Below are 13557 nucleotides of genomic sequence, written 5' to 3' on the forward strand. Positions count from 1 at the left end.
TTTCAAGGTGTCTCTGTGATCTTGAACTTGCTCCTTTCATGGGAACTTCTCAGTTGAGTAAATTCTCCCTTCTCACACCTCTGCTATGTGTTCCACCAATATGGAACTAATTCTACTTCCTTTCCTGTTGGCATGATTTTACTAAGAATTATTTAGAAATTTAATCGCTCCTTTGAGAAAATTTTTATCTTCCAAATTGCCTCCTTTTAGACTTTTCCTTTCCCAGTTGAGTCTCTCAACTCCCTGTCATCACTGAAACTTTAGGCACCCCACTCCATGCCTTGGAGGCTCTCCATGCTCTCAATGTGCTCAAGAATCTGCAAAAGCAAACACCTGGGGCTGAAAAATAAAATAGAAAAAATTTTATTTCTCAGCCTCCGTAAGATTGTATGTCCAAACAAAAGAAAATCTTAAAAATCTCCAAAAATATTGGTGAGAAAAAAGCTTTGGCCCTCATATGAAGAAGATAAAAACTTGTTCCATTTTCCAGATACACAGTTATAATACAAATATAAAATGGGGCAAAGACAAAAACCAAGTCTTCTATATAAACTAGTGAATTTTGTATTATTGTAATAACATTAGTCAGGGTTCTCCAGAAAGGCAGAATCAATAGGATATATGTAGATAGATAGATGAGAGAAGACTCATTAGGGGAATTGGTTCACATAATTATGGAGGCTGAGAAGTTACACAATAGCCTGTCTCCAAGTTGGAGAACCAGGAAAGTTGGCAGCATGGCTCACTCCAGATATAAAGGACTCAGAATCAGGGAAGCCAATGGTGTAACTCTGATTCTGAGGCCAAAGCTCTGAGACCCTGAAGTTCTGATGTCAAGGGCAGGAGAAGAAGGATGTTTCCGTTTCAGAAGGAGATAGTTCACCTTTCCTCTTCCTTTTTGTTCTATCTGGGCTCTCAACCAATAGGATGGTGCCTGTATTCATCCATTTTTATACAGCGATGAAGAAATACCTGAGTCTGAGCAATTTATAAAGAACAAAGAGGTTTAATGGGCTGACAGTTCCACGTGGCTGCAGGGGCCTCACAATCATGGCAGAGGGGAAGCAAAGATGTCCTTCTTCACATGGCAGCAACAAGGAGAAGTGCTGAGCCAAAGGGGAAAAGCCCCTTATAAAACCATCGGATCATGAGAACTCACTCACTGTCATGGGAACAGAATGGCAGTAACCACCACCATGATTCAATCACCTTCCACTGGGTCCCTCCCATGACATGTAGGGATTATAGGAACTACAATTCAAGATGAGATCTGGGTGGGGACACAGCCAAACCCTATCAGTGCCCATCCACACTAGGTCAGGGTTATCTCAGTGTCTTCCAGAAACACCCTCACAGATATGCCTAGAAATTGTGTTTGAGCAGCTGTGTGTGTCCCTTAATCCAGTCCAGTAGATGTCTAGAATTAACCATCGGAATATTTATGCCTGATTCATGGCTGAAATCGTGTTTGACCAGCTATGTGTGTCTCTTAATCCAGTCAAGTAGATGTCCAATATTAACCATCAGAATATTTATGCCTGATTCATGGCTGAAATCGTGTTTGACCAGCTATGTGTGTCTCTTAATCCAGTCAAGTAGATGTCTAAAATTAACCATCAGAATATTTATGCCTGATTCATGGCTGAAATTGTGTTTGACCAGCTATGTGTGTCTCTTAATCCAGTCAAGTAGATGTCTAAAATTAACCATCAGAATATTTATGCCTGATTCATGGCTGAAATTGTGTTTGACCAGCTATGTGTGTCTCTTAATCCAGTCAAGTAGATGTCTAAAATTAACCATCAGAATATTTATGCCTGATTCATGGCTGAAATTTCAGGATGAAAGCTATGAAATCTCTATTTGTGTTTGTATATCTATTAATGTATGTTATGTACATGTGATATTTTCTTAACTCCGGATACCACTGCAAAATTCATTTATAAAATCCTCTAAAAGTGCTCTATTCTAACTTGGCTTGGAAAAAAATAACCATTTATAAATAAATATTCACCAAACTCCCAGAAATATAGTAACTGATCAAATGTTTTTTAAGTTAACATGATTTGGATAAAACTTGGTTAAATGAGATTAATATAATATTTTTGGTGTAATAAAACAACTATGTCTTCAAAGTTATCACTATTGAATATAAAACAAACATAAATTCCCATTCTGCTTGAGTTCTAGTCAAATAAGCTAATATTATACTTACAGAAATGTAAAATCTTAAAGCCTATAGATTTGGTTCTAATTAAGTTGTCATTCTTATGGAAAACATTATTTTTTATGGTGAAAAGATACACATATATTTAGAGTTAGCCAGCTGGGGTCAGTTTAGATGATCCCAATTTTGTTGCAACATCCAAAGCTTCATAATCAGGAGCCAGTCGAACATATGCCTTCTTCTCTTTATCAGGACAAATCAGGGTGGTGACCTTGGCCACATCACTGTCATAGAGCTTCTTCACGGCCTGTTTGATATGGTGCTTGTTGGCTTTAACATCCACAAAGAACACAAGCATGTTGTTTTCTTGTATCTTCTTCCAGCCAACTCAGTGGTCAGTGGAAACTTGATAGCATAGTGGTCAAGCTTGTTTCTCCTGGGGGTGCTCTTCCGAGGATATTTGGGCTGCCTCCAGAGTTGCAGTGTCTTGGGCCACCTGAAGGTGAGTGACATGCAGATCTTCTTTTTTGCGTGTGGCTGTGGACACCTTTCAACACTGCCTTCTTGGCCTTTAAAGGCTTCACTTTGGCTTCGGCTTTAGGAGGAGCATGAGCTTCCTTCGCTTTCGGTGCCATCTTGTGAAAAGCGAAAAACATTATTTCAAAAATAATTTGTTTACAGTAAATCTGCCTAATAGTAGTTTCCAAAGTACTTTTGCTAATTTTTAGCCTTAAACTTAAGCTAAGTAAAAGATTTGCATTAAATATCTAGACCATTTATAAATAAGATACAATACTAAAACATTAATTACTGAACATAAATAATTCAAGTTTATATACTTTTGGCTTCCTATTTTTACAGAAAGACTAAAGATATTTTGGCCCATTAATAAACATGTTTTTTTCTGCCACACTGAGAAATTGTATTATGAGGAAACACATCCCTCTAGATGTTGGGAGATGGTATATTCATACATTTTTTAACCTGCTATAGAATGCTAATATATGACAGTTTATAACTGACTACTTCCTAGTTTTCTCTGGAAAATAAAAGATTACTAAGTATTAAAATTATAATCAGTATATGTAAATAGAACTACTAGAAATAATGGAATAACTAGAAACAACCCCATGCAAAGCATGCAAGAAAAGTAGGGCATGTTTCGCAAGTAAAGTAGGATGTATTTTTTATAAGGAAAACCATACATAAAATACAAATAAAAAGAGATACCTAACCTTCCCTGTGTTATATTTGTATGGGTAAAATGTTATGTTTTCAGAAATGATATAAAATTCATGGAAATTTGTTAATGTCCTCCTTATCCGTGCTATGTGCCAGTATAGAGTAATGAGTCATAATTCCAATTATTATTTTAAATATTGTGCTGGGCACAGTGGCTTACACCTGTAATCCCAGCACTTTGGGAGGCTGAGGAGGATGGATCACAAGGTCAGGAGATCCAGACCATCCTGGCTAACCCGGTGAATCTCCACCTCCACTAAAACTACAAAAAATTAGCTGGCTGTGGTGGCAGGCGCCTGTAGTCCCAGCACTTTGGGAGGCCACAGAGAAAATCGAACACCCTTGTCAGTTGTGGTATAATGAACTCTCATCAGATCTTTCATCATAGCCATTTCATACTCTTTGTCATTTAGATATTATTTCCCCCTGATGCTTTCCTGAAAGCTCCTGCAATCAGCTACAGGTCAGAATGCTCATCTCCAACACAGGACTCCCTCTGAGACTCACAGAAAAGAGTATGACAGGTACTCTGGTTATAGGCTTCTGATGATATTGCTTAAATAACTTTAAGACCATACACTTGACTCAGTGAAGGTCTCCAGAAGTCTGGTTGAGAAACTGATGGGTTCATGACACTACTAACCCAAGATCCAGCAAGACTGGAATTGACTACATGGCACTGAGTGAACTGATGAAAATTGATTATAATTTTATAGCTTTTTGGAGCATTGCTGGTTCTTTAATGTTCTAGTTTCTGGATTTAAGAAATCTCTTTCTCTTAATCTAACTGTAACTTACAACAATTTAGTAGATTATACTTTTATAAACAGAAATTAGGCATTTATCTTTTTTCTCTGCCTGATTTCTCCAGAATTTTGAAATTCTTACTGAATACTCTTATTTTCATGATGATATAGTTGTTATCAAAAGTCCAATAAGAACCTTATAACAGGACATAATTGGAAATTTTGGTTATATTATCAAGGTTTTTACAGGAATATCATATATAGGAAATGTACCTAAGATCAGTTATGACCAGCAATTTTAAGGAAGTAAGGTTGACTTTTATGGAGACAATGCTTACAAAGCACTGTGAGAAATGGGAAAGTTCTTCAAAGATTATAAAAAGTCACAATTTCTTACTATAAGATTGCTATCCACTATTTTTATATATACATGTGTGTGTGTGTGTGTGTGTGTGTATTCCAAATCAGTTGTCCTAGCTTGCTCCAGCATGCCTGGGCAGAACTAGACAAGCCCCAGCCCATAGTGCATGCCATTCCTTATTTGGAGATGCTTCCTTAACTATCCCTGGGCAACTTCCTTTTCTTTCTTTTTTCTATTCCCCTTACCTAATTAAGAAAGTGTTCAACTAATAGCCAATCGGGTAAAGTGTAAAATGTGAGGTCCTATTTCAGCCAATGGAAACTGGACACAGCACTAGGGTAGACACATCAGGTTATAAGTAACTCTGTCTCCTTTGTTTGGTGTGCTCTTGTGGCTGGACAGCCATTGAGTAGCACCCTTTCTGCAGAAAGTAAAGCTCGCCTCGCTAAGAGATCATTTGTTCCCACGTTAATTCTTTTTTTTTTTTTTTTTTGGAACACCAAAAACTTCATTCCCAACAGCACTCTGAGAAAAGCCAGCCTGATACCTAGATTACAGGGTTCACAGCCTTACAGGTTAGTAAAGAAGGTCATTTCCTGGTAGGCCCAGGAATTTAGGGATATTTTGGGGACCTCAAGAAAAGAGGAATTCACACAAAGCTATAAGGACTGCAGCCGAAATTTGATAGTATGTTCTTGGCTTGGGTTTTAGCCTGAATAAGGCCTTTAAAAGTCAACTCTGAGATTCTGTATGAAAACTTCCAGCAAAGAAACTTGAAAGCATCTATGTGGTCATCTCCTGTTCTTGCTGCACTTATGTAAACAATCAAGCAAAATCTAACAAAACTAGACTTATTTTTAAAACAAGAATAGTCTTACTTTGATTATGATCAAAAATGATGGTTACTACAGAGAGACATTTTATGTTTCAATGGAATACTATAACTTAGCCGGGCATGGTGGCACATGCCTATAATTCCAGCACTTTGGGAGGCCAGGAGTTCAAGACCAGCCTGGTCAACATGGTGAAACCCCATCTCTACCAAAAATACAAAAATGAGATGGGCATGATGGCATGTGCCTGTAGTCCCAGCTAATCAGGAAGTTGAGGAGGGAGGATCACTGGCACCCAGGAGGTAGAGGTTGCAGTGAGCTGAGATTGCACCTTTGCACCCCAGCCTGGGCAACAGAGCCAGACCCTGTCTCAAAAAAAAATTTTTTTAAAGGAAAACTATAGCTATTGTGGGTTATCAGATTCTAGTCTTGTTTCTTGTTTTTGGGCTATTTTCACCTCTTTGTAAACTGGATCCTGCCATCTGATGAATTTTGTCTCACAATGATACTTGTGGAATAAGAAGCCAAATATTGTCTCTCCTACTAATATATCTATTGTCAGTTAATTTGAAGGTCTTCAACCCTGGAACAAAGTTAGAAGAGGAAGGTTTTACTCTCCATAATGCATAACCAAATTGTGGTACATTCATGAAATGGAATACTATTTAGCCGTAGAAAGGAACAAGCTATCAACTCACACAAAGACATGAGTGAATCTTGCATGCACATTGCTAAGTGGAAGAAGACAGTCTGAGGAGGATACACGCAGTGTGACCTCATTTAATGAGACACTGGAGAAGGCAAACTACACAGATGGGAAGCCATTGGCTCCATGGGGTGGAGGTTTGAAGTATTACATATGATACTTTAATAGTGGGATATCTGCCACAATGCATTTGTCAAAATACACAGAATTTTACAGCCAAATGGGTAAATCAAACTCTATTCAAATTAAGTAAAATTACTCAGGATGTGGAGTATCCCAGGACAGAATACATCATGTGAAAAAGAATTTAACTATGCTACAAATTACTATGATTTAGATGTGGTTTGTCCCTGCAAAAACTCATGTTGAAATTTGACCCCCAATGTGTCAGTGTGGGGCGGTGGGGCCTAGTGGACAGTGTTTCGGTCATGGGGACGGATCCTTCATGTATAGATTAACGTCCTCCATGGGGGTGATTGAGCTCTGCTCTCACAGGAATGGATTAATTCCTGCAGGAGTAGGTAATTTAAAAGAGTCTGGCTTCCTTGGCTTCCCTCTTGCTTTCACTTTTGCTATGTGATCTCTGGTGCACCCCTTGCCCCCTTTCTACTTTCTACCATGAGGTGAAAAAGACTGAGGCCCCACCAGATGCAACTGCCCAATCTCAGACATTCCAGCCACCAGTATTGTGAGCCAAATGAACCTTTTTTACTTATAAATTACCCAGCCTCAGGTATTCTGTTACAGAAGCACAAAATGGACTAAGACACAAATGTAGGTAAAAACTCACTGAAGGTGTAGGGAAAATGGTGTTCACTTAAGTCACTTTGTAAATGAATACAATCTGTAGGCTGAAGGCAAATGAACTATACTTCATCAATGGATTCCATTTTATAAAGTTCTTTCCAACAGAAGCAATTGTGAACAATTGTAAAACCACAGTGTCTGTATCTGGAATAAAACAATGACTTACATAAGTCACAGATGGTGGGAACCAGGTTTCTCACTGTTGTTGTTTTTTTTTTGGCTGCCACCTTTTTTTATTTTATTATTATTATACTTTAAGTTTTAGGGTACACGTGCACAATGTGCAGATTAGTTACATATGTATACCTGTGCCATGCTGGTGTGCTGCACCCACTAACTCATCATTTAGCATTAGGTATATCTCCTAATGCTATCCCTCCCCCATCCCCCCACCCCACAACAGTCCCCAGAGTGTGATGTTCCCCTTCCTGTGTCCATGTGTTCTCATTGATCAATTCCCACCTATGAGTGAGAACATGCGGTGTTTGGTTTTTTGTCCTTGTGATAGTTTGCTGAGAATGATGATTTCCAATTTCATCCATGTCCCTACGAAGGGCATGAACTCATCATTTTTTATGGCTGCATAGTATTCCATGGTGTATATGTGCCACATTTGCTTAATCCAGTCTATCATTGTTGGACATTTGGGTTTGTTCCAAGTCTTTGCTATTATGAATAGTGCCACAATATACATACGTGTGCATGTGTCTTTATAGCAGCATGATTTATAGTCCTTTGGGTATATACCCAGTAATGGGATGGCTGGGTCAAATGGTATTTCTACTTCTAGATCCCTGAGGAATCGCCACACTGACTTCCACAATGGTTGAACTAGTTTACAGTCCCACCAACAGTGTAAAAGTGTTCCTATTTCTCCACATCCTCTCCAGCACCTGTTGTTTCCTGACTTTTTAATGATCGCCATTCTAACTGGTGTGATCTGGTGGGAATGTAAATTAGTACAACCACTATAAAGAACAGTTTAGAGGTTCCTCAAGAAACTAAAAATTGAGCTACCACATTATCCAACAATCCTACAATTGGGTATATACCCAAAAGAAAGGAAATCAGTATGTTGAGATATCTGTACTCCTGTGTTTGTTGCAGCACTATTTACAATAGCTAAGATTTGGAAGCAACATGAGTGTCCATCAAGAATGGATTAAAAAATGTGGTACATACACACAATGGAGTAATATTCAGCCCTAAAAAAGAATGAGAACCAGTCATCTGCAAGACCATGGATGGAACTGGAAATCATTGTGTTAAACGAAATAGCCAGCCACAGAAAGACAAACATCACATGTTCTCACTTATTTGTGGGATCTCAAAATCAACCCACTTGAACTCATGAACATAGAGAGGAGGATGATTACCAGAGGCTGGGAAGGATAGTGGGGAGCTACGGTGAGGTGGGCATTATTCATGGGTACAAAAAATAATTAGAATGAATGAGAGTCGCTATTTGATAGCACGATATGGTGACAATGGTCAATAATAACATAATTGTACATTTTAAAATAACTTAGAGTGTAATTAGATTGTTCACAACTCGAAAAATAAATGCTTGAGAGGATGGATGTCCCATTCTTTGTGATGTGATTATTTAACTTTGTATGTCTGTATCAAAACATCTCGTTTATGTTATAAATATATACACCTATGTACCCACAAAAATTAAAAATTAAAAAATTATAAGACACTTGACTCAATTTGAATTTTGGGTAGGTAATGTTATTATTTGTATAAATATCTTCCAATACTTGCTTAAACACATTACACACAAATATGCAAATATTGCTTAGCTATACTAAAATGTTATTCATTGCTCATCCCAATTTTAAACTTTACTGTGTTCCTTATATTTTCTTTCAGTAAATCTGACACATTCATTTTAGAAGTATCATAGGATTTACAATAACATAGTACAGATGTGAGGAAAAAAGAATAACATAAAAATCCTTAGAGGTCATATGGGTTGGTAAGAGTATAAAAGAAAACTGAGTCCCATATGATACATTAACAACATAAATCAAGATGTACTTCTCAGCTGTTACCAGGAGACGTGGCAACCAGATTGTCCTTGGGCTGAGGGTGAAGTCCCTGACCACTCTCAGAGACAGACAATGCAAATCAAGTTCATTCTCACTGTGCTTGATTAACCTTCAAAACTGTGTAAGTCCCTAAGCATATATATAATCATGAGTAGTTGTGGGGAAAATAACACCATTAAATGTACCAAAAGACTGATCACAAACACTGCCAATGTTTAGATCAGATGTCTGAAGCAAAGAAAGAGAGTATAATAAAAAATAATTTAAAGAAAATAGAGCTTGATAAATCTGTTTCTTCATCTTCATAATAACGTCAAATTTGTTGAGTTTTTTTTTAATGGCATGATTTGTCTACGGATCTTTGTACTCTGGCTTAAATTAAAGGTATATACAACTTATATAATAAAATACTGGGCTGTTTTATTATTATATTGATAATTTCTTAGTCAACACTACTTTGATCATATTCTATAAACGGCACTGTAAGACCTGTGACTGGTTATCAACAACATAAAGTGATTATGAGAGTTTCATGTGACAGATGAAGGAAGATTGGTTAGTGCAGTGGCAATAGTTGGCAACCTGAGAAACTGAGCTCACAATTTTAGAAAAGTATTATTCTTTCTAACTAGATATTTCCATGAAAAGAACCTTGTGAAATGCAGAAATGCCAAAAGAATAATTATAAGATAATAACCAAATAACTAAAATACATCTCAATTTCTCTGACAATTTAACTTAATGCAGGGTACAGGCAGAATCATGATGTTTACAAACATAGACATTTACGATCTCGAGACGTTTAATTCTTAGCTGGTTGAGGAAAACAGTAGTGGAACTGTAGTTGCAGACATAAAAGACAGAAAACAGTGGAAGGGCTTGATCACAAGTCATATGTTCCAGTTTTGGAAACCTCTAAAATTCCTGCCTGGTGATAGGTTTTTCTTATCTCATTATTGAAGAATATATGAGCAGGCAGGGCATGGTGGCTCAAACCTGTAATCCCAGCACTTTGGGAGGCCAGTGTTGGAGGATCACTTGAGGCCAGGAGCTCAACACTAGCCTGGGCAACATAGCAAGACCCTGTCTCTACAATTTCTTTTTAAACCAGCCGACTGTGGCGGCATATGCCTGTAGTCCCAGCCACTAGGGAGGATGAGGTGGGAGACTGGCTTGACCTTAGGTGTTTGAACCTGGAGTGATCTCTGATTGTGCCACTGCACTCCAGCAAGAATGACAGAGCTAGCTCCTGTGTACAAATATACACATATTGTATATATTGTCAATGACCAGTCACAGGTCTTACAATGCTGTTTATACAATATGGTAAAAATAATGTTGACAAAGAAATTATCACAATAATAATAATAAAAGCCCTGTGTGTTATTAAGTTGTTCATAAATTTAATGTAAATGAGGTAGAGTAATAAAGATCTGTAGACAAATCATGTCATTTATTTTTTTTAATCTCAACATAATATAACTTTTTTTTTTTTTTTAAACAGAGTCTCACTCTATCGCCCAGGCTGGAATGCTGTGGCTAGATCTCGGCTCACTGCAACCTCCACCACCCTGGTTCAAGCGATTCCTCTGCCTCAGCCTCCCAAATAACTGGGATTACAGGTTCCTGCCACCGTGCCTGGCTAATATTTGTATTTTTAGTAGAGACGGGGTTTCACCATCTTGACTAGGCTGGTCTTAAACTCCTGACCTCGTGATCCACCGGCTCAGCCTCCCAAAGTGCTGGGATTACAGATGTGAGCCACCACGCCCAGCCAACATTTCTTTTTTAAAGTGTGCAAGCTCTTTGACCATCATGTCTCTGTGCATCACTGTGATAAGATAACCAGAGCAACTGTTTCCACCATGGAGTTGGGAGGAGATAAAGACACATCCTTTGTGCTTTGGGTGCTCTTATCAGGATCAGGGAGGCCCCTGCCCTCTGATTTTCTCTCTCTTAAATGTACAAAGTACAGAGATTTTTATCATGAATAATTTTAAGAGAAATTAAAAATTCTATAATGTTCAAGGACATGCAGGTTTTCTATTTGATCATGTTTCTTCTTGATATTTTTAGGCCCTGGCCAGCCGCAAATGAATAATCTCTATCATCATCCTTGTGTTCCTTTGTGTTTTAACCTTTCCTGATTCCATTCTCTCTACCTTTTATTTTGAAGAAGCATAGACACCAGAAAACCCTATCCCTACCAAATGCAAAAAAAAAAAAAAACCCTAAAATTGTAAATATTAACATTTACAAGTCACATTTGTGAATATATATTTTAATTAGAAAATTACAATTTTAAACTTTCAGAGGAAGTGGTAGTAATATAAAACAGAGGACATTTTTATAATAAGGAACTCTTATATTTTGCAAATTATTATTCTCTCATCACCAAATAGTGCTACCTAAAGTAATATACAACCAATTTAATTAGTTTTAAAAAACAAAAAATTACAAAACAATTAATACAATATTTGAAATCATGATGCATATTGCCAGCCTCCCTTCAGGTAAAGTTCTATTAACTCTACAAAAATTTTCTAAATGGCAGATGTTACATTTCCAGATAGCTTTGTGGTAACCAAAAAAGAATTGATTAGCAATTTTTATATCACATTGAGACAAAATATTATTTGTGATAAATATTGTTACGTATTTAAAACATCTCATGTATTAAGAAATCACACTTTAGATGGGGCCAAGCTGGCCTATTAGAAGCAGCTGTGGCCTGCGGCTCTCACGGAGAGCAGTGAAAACTGCGAGTGAATTCTGCATCTTCAGTTGAGGTATCCAGGTTCTTGCATTGGGACTGACTAGCCAGACAGCTCGACCCACAGGGAGTGAGGAAAAGCAAGTGGGGCGATGGCCCACCCAGGTGTGGCATGGAGCTAGGGGCGACCCCACTCGCAGCCAAGGGAGGCGGTGAGTGATTGTGCGACTCTGCCCGGGAAACCATGCTTCTCCCACGGATCTTTGCAACCTGCAGATCAGGAGGTCCCCTGGTGAGCTCAGCCATGGCCTTGGGTCTGAAGCACAGAGCTGTGTGGAGTTTGGGCGGAATGCTCGCTGGCTCACTGGGGCATGCATGAAAGCCCAGGAGTTTTGCATACTCTGCCACGAGAATTCCAGCAAAGCGGGAGATACATCCGTGCATTCCCCTAGGAAGGGGGCTGAATCCAGGGAGCCAAGTGACATCATTCTGAGGCCCCACTCCCACAGCACCTCACAAGTCCCATTGGCTTGGAATTCCAGCTGGCCAGAGGCAGCAGGCTGGAGACAGCCGGAGAGGGACCGAGTTCCCGGGGGAGGGCAGCCACTCTATCTGTGGTTTGAGTTGGCCACTCTAGCCTGCTGGGACCAGGGATCAGGAGGAGTCCCCCATAACACAGCACAGCTGCTGTGACTGATCGTGGCCAGGCTGCTTCTTTAAGTGAGACCGAAATCCATCCCTCCTCACCGAACAGGGCCTCCCCATCAGAATTTTAGCAACTCCAGCCAGAGTTCTATGGACAGAACTCTGATTTCTCCCTGGGCTGAAGTCCCCAGGGAGAGGGGTAGCTGCTGTCTCCCCAGTTCAGCCGACTGAGCCTTTCCAGCCTGCTGGCTCTGGAGACTCCTGGCAGTCACCACAGCACACCTGCTCTGCCAAAGGGCAGCCAGACTGCTTCTTTGACAAACACAAGCAATGGGGAAAGGATTCCTTATTTAATAAATCATGTTGGGAAAACTGGCTAGCCATATGCAGAAAACTGAAACTGGACATCTTCCTTATACCTTATACAAAAAAATAACTCAAGATGGAATAAAGACTTAAACGTAAGACCTAAAACCATAAAAACCCTGGAAGAAAACCTAGGCAATACCATTCAGGACATAGGCATGGTCAAAGACTTTATGACTAAAACCAAAAGCAATGGGAACAAAAGCCAAAATTGACAAATGGGATCTAATTAAACTAAAGAGCTTCTGCACAGCAAAATAAACTCATCAGAGTGAACAGACAACCTACAGATTGGGAGAAAATTTTTGCAATCTGTCTGACAAAGGGCTAATATCCAGAATCTACAAAGAACTTAAACAAATTTACAAGAAAAAAAACAACCCCATCAAAAAGTGGGCAAAGGAAATGAACAGACACTTCTCAAAAGAAGACATTTATGCGGCCAACAAACATATGAAAAAAGCTCATCATCACTGGTCTTTAGATAAATGCAAATCAAAACCACAGTGAGATACCATCTCACACCAGTTAGAATGGCGATTATTAAAAAGTCAGGAAACAACAGATGCTGATGAGGCTGTGGAGAAATAGGAATGCTTTTACACTGTTGGTAGGAGTGTAAATTAGTTCAGTCATTATGGAAGACAGTGTGACAATTCCTCAAGGTTCAGCAATCCCATTACGGGGTATATACCCAAAGCATTATAAATTATTATACTATACAGACACATGCACTGTATGTTTATTTCAGCACTGTTCACAATAGCAAAGACTTGGAACCAACCCAAATTCCCATCAATGATAAAGTGGATAAAGAAAATGTGGCACATATACACCATGAAATACTACACATTTATGTCCTTTCCAGGGACATGGATGAAGCTGGAAGCCATCATTCTCAGCAAACTAACACAAGA

The 13557-nt window shown here is 38.8% G+C and overlaps 1 pseudogene; it reads right to left on the reverse strand.

The window, feature by feature from the left end:
- Positions 1 to 347: 347 nt before the first annotated feature.
- On the reverse strand, positions 348 to 2790 carry LOC129524856 (large ribosomal subunit protein uL23-like; annotated as a pseudogene).
- Between the last annotated feature and the right edge of the window lie 10767 nt (positions 2791 to 13557).

Source organism: Gorilla gorilla, chromosome 8 (genome assembly GCF_029281585.2).
Source record: "Gorilla gorilla gorilla isolate KB3781 chromosome 8, NHGRI_mGorGor1-v2.1_pri, whole genome shotgun sequence".
Taxonomy (NCBI): Eukaryota; Metazoa; Chordata; class Mammalia; order Primates; family Hominidae; genus Gorilla; species Gorilla gorilla.